Here is a 14,411-nt window from a genome sequence, read left to right on the forward strand (position 1 = left end):
GTGAAAGCACATTTTGCAATATTCTCAGTAGATAGCCCGGCATCACAGGGCTAGCTATTTAGACACCCAGCAAGTTTAGCACTCACCAAAGTCAGATTTACTATAAGAAAAATGTTATTACCTTTGCTGTTCTTCATCAGAATGCACTCCCAGGACTTCTACTTCAATAACAAATGTTGGTTTGGTCCCAAATAATCCATAGTTATATCCAAACAGCGGCGTTTTGTTTGTGCGTTCAAGACACTATCCGAAAGGGTAAATAAGGGTGACGAGCATGGCGCATTTCGTGACAAAAAAATTCTAAATATTCCATTACCGTACTTCGAAGCATGTCGGAAGTATGCTAGTATGATAGTTCTGAACGTCACATGCTAATGTAAAAAGCTGTTTTTTGATATAAATATGAACTTGATTGAACAAAACATGCATGTATTGTATAACATAATATCCTAGGTGTGTCATCTGATGAAGATCAAAGGTTAGTGCTGCATTTAGCTGTCTTATGGGTTTTTGTGACATTATATGCTAGCTTGAAAAATGGGTGTCTGATTATTTCTGGCTGGGTACTCTGCTGACATAATCTAATGTTTTGCTTTCGCTGTAAAGCCTTTTTGAAATCGGACAGTGTGGTTAGATTAACGAGAGTCTTGTCTTTAAAATGCTGTAAAATAGTCATATGTTTCAAAAATTGAAGTTTTCGGATTTTAGAGGAATTTGTATTTCGCGCCACGCCCATCATTGGATATTGGAGCAGGTGTTCCGCTAGCGGAACGTCTAGATGTAAGAGGTTAAAATCAATTTTTATGCAATTTTTCTCGTAAAAAAGCGATAATATTCCGACCGGGAAATCGTTGCATGCTATCCCCTCATGCACGAGCCTCAGTCTAATGGCCCTCTGATAGAGCACTTGCCAAACGCGCTAATGTGTTTCAGCCTGGGGATGGAATTACATCGTTCAGCTTTTTCCCGCCTTCTGAGAGCCTATGGGAGCCGTAGGAAGTGTCACGTTAGAGCAAAGATCCTCAGTCTTCAATAAAAACAGCCAAGATGAAACACAACTTGTCAGACAAGCCACTTCCTGCATGGAATCTTATCAGGTTTTGGCCTGCCATTTGAGTTCTGTTATACTCAGACACCATTCAAACAGTTTTAGAAACTTTAGGGTGTTTTCTATCCAAAGCCAATAATTATATGCATATTCTAGTTACTGGGCAGGAGTAGTAACCAGATTAAATCGGGTACGTTTTTTATCCGGCCGTGCAAATACTGCCCCCTAGTCCCAACAGTTTAAGAAGAAACTCATCCAGCTCATAGCTGAGTACAAGTCCATTTTTTTCCAGGCACAAGTTGGATTGTGGAAAAGCTTCCGGATTATCTTCATCGCATTCAACTGAGTGATGAGAAACCCATTCGGATGCCCTACTGACGCCTTTCACCAAATCATTATGAGAAGCTCAAGCAAGCGTTGAATGAGATGGAAGAACGTGAAATCATAACGAAGTCTAGTGAGTTCGCCTCACCCCTTGTCCTTGTATGGAAGAAGCCTGGAGACCTGAGAGACTGTACTGATTTTCGTTTGCTCAATGCTCGCACCATAAAAGACGCCCACCCACTCCCTCACCAGGCTGACGTGCTGGTTGCTTTAGGTGGAAATGCCTTTTTCTCGGCAATGGACCTTACCTCTGGCTACTACAATGTGGAAGTGCATGAGGATGACCGGAGATTCACAGCTTTTACGTCGCCATTTGGATTGTACGAATACAATCGTAACCCCTGTGGCATATGTAATAGTCCTGCAACCTTTGAGGATGATGCTAAACATCTTTGGGGATGAGAACTTTCTTAGCCTGCTGTGTTACCTTGACGATGTCTTGGTCTATGCACCCACTGAAGATCTGGCTATACAGCACCTGGAAATGGTTTTTGAGCGTCTCAAGGCTCACAACCTGAAGTTGGCGCCAAAAAAGTAACATTCTGCAGAGGTCTGTGAAGTTTCTGGGGCATACCATTAGTGCGGATGGTGTAGCTACAAACCCTGAGAAGGTGAGGGCCATTACAGGAGTAACAGAAGCTGATCTGATGGAAGATGGTACTGACATTCCATCTCAGAATTTGAGGTCATTCCTTGGGATGGTGGTGTATTACCAACAGTTCATTGAAGGTTGCTCGACCATCGCAAAGCCTCTCTTTGGATTGACTACTGGACACAAGGCTCAACGCTGGAAAAAGAAGCGACGCTCACCTGTCAGGAAGTTGACGGCTGCCGACTGGACAACAGAATGCAGACAGGCCTTATTCCAGCTAAAGCAAGCCTTACTGGACCAGGTTTTGTTGGCCCACCCCAACTTCGACAAACCCTTTCTACACTCGGTGGACGCGTCCAGCAACGGCTTAGGTGTTGTGCTGTCCCAGGTGCAGGAACAGGGAGCTACAGCAAGACCTATAGCCTTTGCGAGCAAGCCCCTCAGTTATGCGCAGTCGAGGTATCCTGCGCACAGCCCATTTCATGGCAAAGAGCTTGAGCCTATCTGTGACAAGTTCCACCACTGGCTATGGGGACAGCAGTTCACGGTATGGACGGATAATAATCCCTTGACATACATTCTGAGCAAAGCTTGATGCTTGTGAACAGAGATAGGTCGCCAAGCTGGCACCGTACGAGTTTGACATCAAGTACATCCCTGAAAAAATAAATGTTGCAGAGGCTTTGAGCAGAGAGCCCTTTGTACGACCCAGTGCACTCCATCGCCTGACAAGGGTCCTATACGAGACCTTACTAGCTGAAGCTAACGCTGTGCGCACAGACAGAGTGCAAGATGTGTTTCACTGGTCCAACCACCCCTTTGACAAAGCCTCTGACTCCAACGAAGTGGTCATTAGCTGTCAGACTACTGTTGACCCCCCCCCCCCCCCCCCAAATCTGCTGCTTTATCAAGACATGAAGTTGCAGCTGTTCTTCGTTCACACAGGTGCTGGGTGGGTGAAGTGGGCTCACATGCACTGCTATTACCACAGGCTGTTATGCCATCGGAGCAGACCGATGTCAATGTTCTGCCACACGACCTACTGATGAGTAAGTAGTGTGATGACAACGTGATCAGCAGAGTGATCTTTTTTGTGGAGAGGGGGAGAACACCATCCCGGAGAGAGCGTGCCCGAGAGTGAGGTTTTGTGTCTTCTCAGAAGTTGGGACAAGTTGAACATGAAGATGGGTGAACTGTATCGGGTTTCGAAGAATGTGGTTACAAAGAGGAAAACGTTCCTGTATGTGTTTCCAGCCTCCATGAAAGCAATGGTGTTGAAGGGTGTCCATGATGAAGCTGGCCAACAGAGAACAGTCTACCTGACAAGACAGAGGTTCTTCTGGCATGGCCTGGAGAGGGAGGTATAAGCATATGTGAAGTGCTGCAGGAGATGCGTCGTGAGCAAGACTCCTGATCCGGAAGCAAGAGCTCCTCTTGAGAGCATAATAACAACTGAGCCTCTTGAACTAGCGTGCATAGACTTTTGGTCTGCAGAAGATTCTTCAAACAAGTCCTTGGATGTGCTCGTTGTTACTGACCACTTTACCAAATTGGCTCATGCCTTCTTGTGTCTGAACCAGTCTGCTAAGTCAGTAGCACATCAGCTGGGGAACAACTATTTCTGTGTCTACGGGATGCCTCGCCGTATACACTCAGATCAGGGAGCCAACTTTGAGAGCATTTTAATAGCCGAACTGTTGTGTTGCAGGTGTTCAGAAGTCTCACACCACACCGTACCATCCGATGTGGAATGGGTCTTGCGAAAGGATGAATAGGACGTTGGGAAACATGATCCGGGCTCTGCTGACGAGAGCAAAGCACAGATGGACTCAGGCGCTGAAGTCCCTCACGTTTGCGTACAATTGTACAATCCACGAGACCACAGGCTTTGCCCCTTTCCTGCTAATGTTTGGGAGGATGCCAAGACTGCCTGTTGACATAGTCTTTGGCTCTGTCCTAGAGAACCCAGAAGTTGTTGACTATGACCAGTTTGTTCAGATCTGAAAGAAGCCATGAATACAGCACAGGCATCTGCAGCGAAGCAGTTGAAGAGGCATGCTGACCTGTATGACAAGAGTCAGAGGAGCACCAGTGGAGATTGGTGATCGAGTGTTGCTAGCTAACAAGGGGGAGCGCCGAAAGCGGAAGCTCGCTGACCGTTGGGAGGATACTGTCTACCTTGTCACTGGATTGAATGCTGACAGTCACACTTTTAAGATTCAGAACAGCTCCACTGGACAGGAGAAGACGGTACATCGCAACCTGATAATGCCAGTCAACTTTCTTCCTCTTCCCCCATGCTGCGGCTGGAAGGTCTGCCTCAAACAGAGAGTCTTCAAGAATCTGACCAAGACGTAACAGTGTAGTGAGTGAGCTAATTGACCAGTCTGCTTACAATATCTGTACTGACCTACCAAACTCGGACCATTCCTTACCTGATCAGTTACACACTGACTGACTGTGTTGACAGACCCACTATTGCAACAGTACACAACACTGTCACTCCTTATGCAGTTGAAGGTACTCTGGGTCGTATTAGGTCAAGGTCAGGAAGACTATTTAAACCAGTGTCAAGACTGATTGAGATTATGAATCAGCAGAAAGTTAGCTCTTGAAGGTTAATATGTGACCAGAGAGGGTCAATGGTATTGACATCATTTATTTGTTTTGTTTTTACATCATTGTGACCATGATTAGTGGTTGCAGGATGGTAATGTGCCGGATATGATAGTCTCTTATGGTAGTTTATTTTATTACTTGGATGTTTTAAAGTCGCTGAGTGCACTTAACATGTAACAGGCATGTTTACCTATGAGGGCTAAGGGGATTGATCAACACTTTTCACTCTAATTCTCATGGAGAATAGTCTAATGACTGGAATATTTAGTGATCGTTTTAAAGCAGGGTCTGCATCCTCGATATACACAGCTTTAACTTTTAGTTTTCTCTATTAGGTAGTATAAAAAAAAATATATATATATATATATATATATATATATATATATATATATATATATATATATATTACTTTTTTTCTCTGGATTATTCTGTACATATGTTGTGTCTCTATACCTGGTATGTTTGCACAGTGCAGTTTTGTATTTTTATTATTTTTGTTTGCAAGTGGAATTCAGTAGGGGGGAGTGAACAGGGTTATATTGGTGATTCCCCTTGCCACTTTATTGTTAAGCCAATGGGTTTTTGGTTTTATTTTTGTCTTGCCTTCACCTACTCAACATGGCATCTTATTGGCTGGTTTGCATAGCTTGTTTACGAGGGAGGATGTTTCAGTTAGAATCGTCCCAGTGAACAAGCACCAAACCAGCGGTAAGTTGTTGGTTGCAAAGCACTGTATGTCAAAAGTGATTTTTACACACCCAAGTGATGATTTAAATGTACAATTTATATCAATTTGTTTGTAAATGTTATTAGAACACCACACATAAGATGTAGTGTTTTGTTGGTGCATTTTTGTTGTAGAGAATTCCAGCTAATACTAGTTAGCAACTTACTGTGTCTGGTGGGGGGGTTTGTATATTTTGTACAGTGCGTGAGTGCAGAGTTGGATGGTGAGCCGTGCATTGCACGACGTGCAATTTTGTGCTGTTTCTATCAGAATAAATCTCCATGACTGGTGCTACAAGATGGAGTTTGTGTCAGATTGATTGTACACAACGCAAGAAGAGTACTGTTATACATTCTCATTGGACATTGTTAATGAAGTCATAAGATGTCAAGCTTGTGATTTTGATGCTAACGAGCTAGCATGAAGTTGCATAGCAACAACATCAACTTCCGGTAGACAGGCAAAGTGCTAATACACTCAACTGAAAGAATACTGTTTGTTTGCAGTATACTAAAATTAACTAATAGTATGTACTATATACTCATTAAGCACAGTTGATGTCGGAAGTTTACATACACCTTAGCCAAATACATTTAAACTCAGTTTTTCACAATTCGTGACATTTAATCCTAGTAAAAATTCCCTGTCTTAGGTCAGTTAGGATCACTTTATTTTAAGAATGTGAAATGTCAGAATAATAGTAGAGAATTATTTATTTCAGCTTTTATTTCTTTCATCACATTCCCAGTGGGTCAGAGGCTTACATACACTCAATTAATATTTGGTAGCATTGCCTTTAAATTGTTTAACTTGGATCAAACGTTTTCAGGTAGCCTTCCACAAGCTTCCCACAATAAGTTGGGTGAATTTTGGCCTATTCCTCCTGACAGAGCTGGTGTAACTGAGTCAGGTTTGTAGACCTCCTTGCTCGCACACACTTTTTCAGTTCTGCCCACAAATGTTTTATAGGATTGAGGTCAGGGCTTTATGATGGCTACTCCAATATCTTGACTGTTGTCCTTAAGCCATTTTGCCACAACTTTGGAAGTATGCTTGGGGTCATTGTCCATTTGGAAGACCCATTTGCGACCAAGCTTTAACTTCCTGACAGATGCCTTGAGATGTTGCTTCAATATATGCACATAATATTCCTCCCTCATGTTGCCATCTATTTTGTGAAGTGCACCAGGTCCTCCTGCAGCAAAGCACCCACCCAACATGATGCTGCTAGCCCTGTGCTTCACTGTTGGGATGGTGTTCTTCAGCTTGCAAGCTTCCCCATTTTTCCTCCAAACATAATGATGGTCATTATGGCCAAACGGTTCCATTTTTGTTTCATCAGTCCAGAGGACATTTCTCCAAAAAGTACGATCTTTGTCCCCATGTGCAGTTGCAAACTGGAGTCTGGCTTTTTTATGGCGGTTTTGGAGCAGTGGCTTCTTCCTTGCTGAGCGGCCTTTCTGGTTAGGTCGATATGGGACTCGTTTTACTGTGGATATAGATACTTTTGTACCGGTTTCCTCTAGCATCTTCACAAGGTCCTTTGCTGTTGTTCTGGAATTGATCTGCACTTTTCGCACCAAAGTACATTCATCTCTAGGAGACAGAATGCGTCTCCTTCCTGAGCGGTATGACGGCTGCGTGGTCCCATGGTGTTTATTCTTGCGTACTATTGTTTGTACAGATGGTTGAAAAACAAGTTTTAATGACTCCAACCTAAGTGTATGTAAACTTCCGACTTCAACTGTATGTAGTATACAGTATGTTAGTATGGATATTCGAACACAGCTCATGTGTAACCATGCCAGCCCAGGACCTCCACATCCGGCTTCTTCACCTGCGGGATCGTCAAAGGGGAGGGGTGCTGAGGAAAATTTCTGTCTGTAATAAAGTCCTTTTGTGGGAGAAACTCATTCTGATTGGCTGGGCCTGGCTCTACAGTAGGTGGACCTGGCTCCCAAGTGGGTGGGCCTACACCCATTGGCTTGGCCCGGCTCTACAGTGGTTGGACCTGGCTCCCAAGTGGGTGGGCCTATGCCCTCCAGGCCCACCCATGGCTGCAGCCCTGCCCAGTCATGTGAAATTCATTGATTAGGGCCTAATGAATTCATTTAAATTGACTGATTTCCTTAAATTAACTTTAACTCAACAAAAATTACTGCATGTTGTGTTTATATTTTTGTTCAGTATAGTATCTCTTAGAAGAACCTAAGGATCGCCATCACCACAGCAGTCTAACTACTGTCGTGGAAATTCTTACACAGGGACACTCAAACTCAATCTTAAATTAATCAAGAGTTTATTTGTCAGCACGCTGGAGAGATTCCAACCAACTCATTGCACCATAGCACACGTCTGTCAGAAAACTCAGCCGGGGCAGTCCCAACAGTTGTCTTATACACGGCTATACGCAGACAAGTTATTTGCATGATTTAGCACAATTAATTAATCATTACCGGTTTGGTCTATTTATGTGACCGACCAATACTGTTTCATAACATGTGACAGACCGACACCTCAAGGCTTCTTTCTAAGCTGATACCTTGAAACTGAGATATCTTTCGTTTGTTCGTTCTCAAAACAACGTCTGGCGTACTGCCAAATTGCAGCTACTGATAGGTGTGATTTGTACAGTCAACCACTTGCATGAACACAGAAATTGGTTTATAGAACAGCACATGAATAGAACACAGAAATTGGTTATAAGAATAGCACAAACATTAAAATGTCCCTTACACTACCATGGCCTGACGATGATGTCTACCTGAGACTCTAAGCCAAACTCTAGAGTCCAACCCCTGGATCCTTCATCTGCAACCCTCTGCTTCTTCCGGTCCATTCTCATTCCCCTCCTGAATCCTCATTTCTTTTAAAATATGATTCCAAACGGCAAAGGTCTATCTGGTTCATTACAATTGCTTTGTAGAAAAATACATTCACAGTTCTCATTATCAATAGAAAAATAGCTACATAAATATACATTCTGATACTTTCATATACAATGTTCAGTCTCTAACAGCAGTTGCGGTGCATGGGCTGCTATTCGCTGTTTATTATCTATGTATAGTCACGTAACCCTTACTACATGTACCAATTACCTTGACTAACTTGTATCCTGACATAGACTCGGTAACCCCTGTATATAGCCTCGTTATTGTTATTTAAAAATAATAATTCTTAACTCTATTTTCGGCGGCAGGTAACCTAGTGGTTAGAGCGTTGGGCCAGTAACCGAAAGGTTGCTGGATCAAATCCCTGAGCTGACAAGGAAAACATCTGTCATTCTGCCCCTGAACAAGGCAGTTAACCCACTGTTCCTAGGCTGTCATTGTAAATAAGAATTTGTTCTAAACTGACTTGCCTAGTTAAATGAAGGTTTTAAAAAAGTGTTAACCAACAATGCAGTTGTAAGAATTTTTTTTAAGGGCTTTTCACGGTAAGGTCTACCTGTTGTATTCTGCGCATTTGACAAATACAATTTGATTTGATGGGTAAGATCAGGGGGGAAAAAAGGCATATTACAACCTATGTGTTGTGATAATTGCTTTGTTTGCTCTATAACTTGTTAGTTCATATGCCTTGACATCGTGATATATATAGGCCTAAGGCCACAACAATTAGAAGACACAGTGGCAGAATAAATTCAATTACACCTTTGTTTCATCACAAAACTGGAGAGCAACATCTGTCCTGTGAAGTCCACAAAACATATTGCAGTTACATGATCTACAGCATGTTCAAGAAAGTCAATGTTTTTAACATTTTGGAACTAAACAACTATTGATTTAGAACCATGGAGAGTTACCACTATTCGTAAAGAAATCAGGCACAGCCTCCACTACAGTACTAGTCACACCTACTCATTCAAGGGTTTTTATTTTTACTATTTTCTACATTGTAGAATAATAGTGAAGACATCACAACTATGAAATAACACATATGGAATCATGTAGTTACCAAAAAAGTGTTGAACAATTAAAAATATATTTTATATTTGAGATTCTTCAAAGTAGCCACACTTTGCCTTGATGACAGCTTTGCACACTCTTGTCATTGGTCCCACCTGCCTAGAACCTGCCCTCACCGTAACGTTAACATAACTGCAGGGAAGCAGTGTTCGGGAGGCGGGGACGAAGTACACTGTCTACCGGTGTACTACTGTAGCTACCGGTGTCGCCCCCATGTCCATAACATTACCGGAGTACTAGCTAGCTAGCTAGTACTCAGTGTTGCCAACTCGTCAGTAAGGAAAGTAGCTATTGGCTGTCGTAAAAGTTGCTATAAGTCGCTAAATGACGTTATCACCTAATTTGCATAATTGGCCATGTGCATGTAATTGTGATGGACGCTGTAGGAGAGAGGAATAACGTCGTGGGAGAGACAAAGAGTGAGTAAAAACACCCTAAATATGTTTAGAACTACAAATGAGCACGCTGCAGAGAGTGGCACACACAGCGAATAAGAACCGGATATTTGAGGCCATACTCCTCCTTCAGCACTTTATGGACCCCATTGTTAATCCCTGTCATAACAGAGGCATTGTCAGTCCCTATCCCCAGGAGTTTCTCTTTTTTAAGACAACACTTCTCGAGGAAAGCCACAACAGCACGGGCTATAGATTTGGCATCTCCTCCCTCCAACTCAACAAGCCCCAGAAATGTTGATACAATTGTCTGCTTGGTGTCACTAAAGTACCTTATCACAACCCCCAGGTACTTAGAAACACTTACATCCGTGGACTCATCGAGGAGGAGGCTGAAACGCTGGTCACCCACATCTGCAACCAACTTTTTCAGAAAGTATGGTGCTAGAACACCATTAATCATTTCTGTGAACTTTGTCCTGTGCGTTTTGAAGTGGGTAGCAGCAGTGGAGTCTGAGAAAGCAGCTCTACATGCTTCTCCAATGTGATCACATGCCAGCATGGAACAGTGTTCAGCGATAGCTAATGCCATGGTGGCCTCAGCCTTTTTTGCATAGTACATTTTTTTTAACCATAAATGGCAGCTTGTTTTGGGTGGAACTGTTATAAGGCTTTGCCTTTTGAGTATGTTTTTGAGTTGTCATGTGTTTTTTTTTTTTTACATCACTAAGTTTGGCGTAGAAATCAGCCTTACAATACAGGCAGCATGCCCGTGTATCATCTCCAATAAACGGCTTCAACCAGCCTTTGAATTCAGGGTTTGATTCCCACTCCTTTCTGTATTTTTGAGTGTACAGTTTAGACTGAGACATGATGTGCTAGCCAGCTAGATGTTTAGCTTATGTCACAGAGAGGCACACACACAGTGGACAAGGTAAGTGACTGAGGCTGTGTGTGTCAAATGCAGTGATTTATTTTTGTGTAGTGATTTATTTTAGACAACGAACATTTTACATTTACATCCTGCCCTGAATGTAAGCCAGGGCGGGATCAGCCAGCGGCGGCTTCCCGCATGCGTGATTCATTTGCAGTCTGGACGCGGAGGGGTGAACATCTCCTGCTCTGACTGCAGCTGGGAGGGACTGCTGCGCATAGACTGGGCCGCCTGTGAGTGCTTTGGGATGGGGGTGGGGCCCACGGCAGCACCCGCTGCTCGTTGAGAAGAGCAAGAACGATACGTGCTTTCACATCAGTCTCTAAAAGCCTCCAATAACACCAGAAAAAGTCGCTAGATTTGTCCCTAGTCAATTTTTTTTAAATATGTCGCTAGAGGGGTCTGAATACTCGCTAAATATAGCGACAGAGTCGCTAAGTTGGCAACACTGCTAGTACTTTATCCCCGCTTGCCAATTGCCTGCCCTTGCCGTAATATTAACAGAGCTGCGGGAAAGCAGTGCTCGGCAGAAGGGAGCGAGGGACGCTATGGGGGGTGATTCATGCCAGAATTAAGCCTTGTGAAGCTGCTGATACCTCTCACCAAGTCACCTAACGTCTTCCTAGAGCCATAAAATACCGCCATGAATTAACTTGGACTGTCAATGGAGACAAGTTTGTTTCTAAGGCGTCAATCTCACACAAATCATCAAGAAACCTGTAATTGACAATTAACCTGTAAGTCTATGCCGTTTTTTGGTTTGAATTGTTTACGTGTTCGCTATGCGGGGGAAATGATAAGACAAGTGGGGCTACGTGGCTAAGAACTGTTGTAATGGGGATTATTATCGTAGAAACACACCTTTGGAGTGAAGGCAATCTGTGTTAGCTAAGTTTTCATGTCTTCGCGTGTTGTTCGTAAAGGTTGAAGTGTGTATGTTAGGATGGTAACGTTATAATAATGAAGGCTGAAGCGTGAATTCATGCCAGGAATAATAAGTGTGAAGTTTTTTGATTTCCTCCCTTCTGTAATAAGCAGCCAATTAGGTATTTTTCCTTTATTCATGTGTTTTGGTAATTATTTTCAAATAAACCAAATTTGCCTTAACACAGTAGGCCTCATTATCTCTAAGGAAACTATCTGGGGCAGACACTCGAAAATCGCTTCTGCCACTTGTAAATAAAATGTATGTCTGTGTTGCCGCCTAGCTCTCAAATACCGTGCCAGTCTCTCACTCTATGAATGGTCACTGCTATCTGTACTCCTTGGGACGTCCTTACCCTAAACTACCACTAAACTTAACCATTTTACATTTATACTTGATAGCAGTAGGGACATCCCAAGGATCCCTAATAGCACGGACACTCTGGGAAAGCATATGAACTCCTCAGTACATAATATTGCCTACATGCTTTCGACAATACGTTATCAACAAAACATGTTTTATTTTCAAATAAACCAAATTTGCCTTAACACAGTAGGCCTAAATATTTCCTAACGATGTCACAACTTAAATATAGCCTACTTACTCCTCAATTGGATCAAGTACATTTTGGTAATTATTTTCATCGTCTCTAAGGAAACTATCTGGGGCAGACACTCGCAAATCGCTTCTGGTGCTTGTAAAAAAAATAACGAATGAATGTCTGTGAAGCCGCCGAGCTCTCAAATACCGTGCCAGTCTCTCACTCTATGAACGGTCACTGCTATCCGTATTCCTTGGGTCGTTCTTACCCTAAACTAACACTAAACTTAAACATTTTACATTTATACTTGATAGAGTCCCTAGGATCCCGAATAGCACCTATTAACTCCTCTATATTCGACTGAAAGCCGTGGACACAACTCTTATTGGTTCTCTGATGTAGGTTACTGGGAACTAGTAACATCACAGTCTGTGATTGGCTAACAACATTTAGATCTGTATACAGCGAGAAAAGATAACATACCATGCCAGGAGGTGTTGAGGGAAAGACAGATTACCTATAGATTGGACATCATCCTTTCTAGGCCATTAGCGATAACAGGAAATACTGAAGTCGTAGGCTACACTGTAGTTCAAGGTGGCTACGTCGGAATGTCTGCTTGCACGGGAAAAATGGTACGTTTTTCAACATATGGTTGAGATTTTATTAACATAAATATAAACTATGCACATTATGACTTTCATTAACATGCGACGCAGGCGTCACGCAAGGTGTTTGTATCATGTCATGTCAGTCAGACGTGCAATGCTAGGCAACAGTCACACAGTGGTACGGTTAGGCTTATATGTGTCTCTTATCACCCCCCATAGGACACTGTCTAGTCGTGTCTACCAGTGTCCTAGATAGCGGCCCTTGCCTCCCACCTGTGTTATTGGTGCATTACTGCCACCTACTGTGCTGGAGTCCTAGCTTAAAAATGTACCAATAGTATAAAGAGGGGTTCCTGCAGATGCAAGAATGCCTACATTTATGTTATTTTTTTTATCCTTTATTTATCCAGATTAGTCTCGTTGAGATAAAATATTGTTTTTAAAGAGAGACCTGGTTCAACCAAGAAAGCAGCAGGGGGAACAATGTTTCAGTCATAGACACACCATAAACAGCATTTAAACGTAGACACGCATACATTACAATTACAGAAACAGAAGCGTTTTAGAAACTTGTTGACTATATAAAAGTATTTGGAATGATTATAACAATAAACACTCGCAAACAAAGTGCACAAGACGCACGGCTCATTCGACATTGCAGTTGAGTTTAAAGACAAGTCAACTGACTGATCTATAAATCACCTTGCATCCTAAAAACTACTCAATATTATCTGTAGATCAGTCAGTCACAATTTACCCATGACTCATCCCGGTTTTGATGCTCTCGAACACAGCCATGGGCTCAACTACCTTCAATGGTGAGAGTTGCCGCGTTCACGTGCTAGTCGGAACTAGTAAACTCAAACATTTCCGACATGCTAACTGGTTGTAGTTATACACGTGCCGCTTTCAGCAAGTCGGAAATTTCAGTCTTCTAGTTCTAACTAGAATGTGAACGCGGCAAGTGGTCTCTGCATGTGTGTGAACGCATGCAGGAAGGCATGTGAGTTGCGGGCCCCGAATGGTGGGTAGCAATCACACCGTTCTCCATTTGAGACCATTCCATTTGTCCTTGAGGGAAATCTTAATCCACCCTCGGCACCAGACCATTCAAAACAAACTTGCCCAGTTGCTTGCATGATGTTCAGTGCTATCTGTGATCCTTGGGATGTCCATACCCTAACCCCTAGCATTTAAGATGTAAACTTCAATGGGGTAGGGACGTCCCAAGGATCCCAGATAGCGCGGATTGCATCATTAAGGAGAAAGCCTATAGTCATTTTAAGCGTCATCTCCCGTTGACAATGACGAGAGGGGCAGGTTTAAGTGGCCAGAGTCAGAGTTGTGCAGAAAGTGTTGTATGTTGAGGCAGTGAAAAAAGTAGAGGAGGATGGGTCAAGGGTGAGGGATCCTGAGAGGATCCCAGTGAGTAGTTTTTTTTTTACCAGCACAGAGGGATAGGACAATGAGTGATTTATGTTTGAGTAAGGTTGGCTTCTTAGCCTTCATAGCAATGGTTATCAACTGTACTGCAGAAATGGAATGTAAAATCGCAGAAAATGTGTTGTGGTGGAAGCTGCATAGAAGTATACGAGATTTGAATTCAGAAGAATTACAGGGTGTGTTGAGGGATGGTGTCCCGTCATCCCAGTATGTTGACATAGTGC

The sequence above is a fragment of the Salmo salar genome, chromosome 12 (assembly GCF_965601325.2).
Source record: "Salmo salar chromosome 12, fSalSal1, whole genome shotgun sequence".
Lineage (NCBI taxonomy): Eukaryota > Metazoa > Chordata > Actinopteri > Salmoniformes > Salmonidae > Salmo > Salmo salar.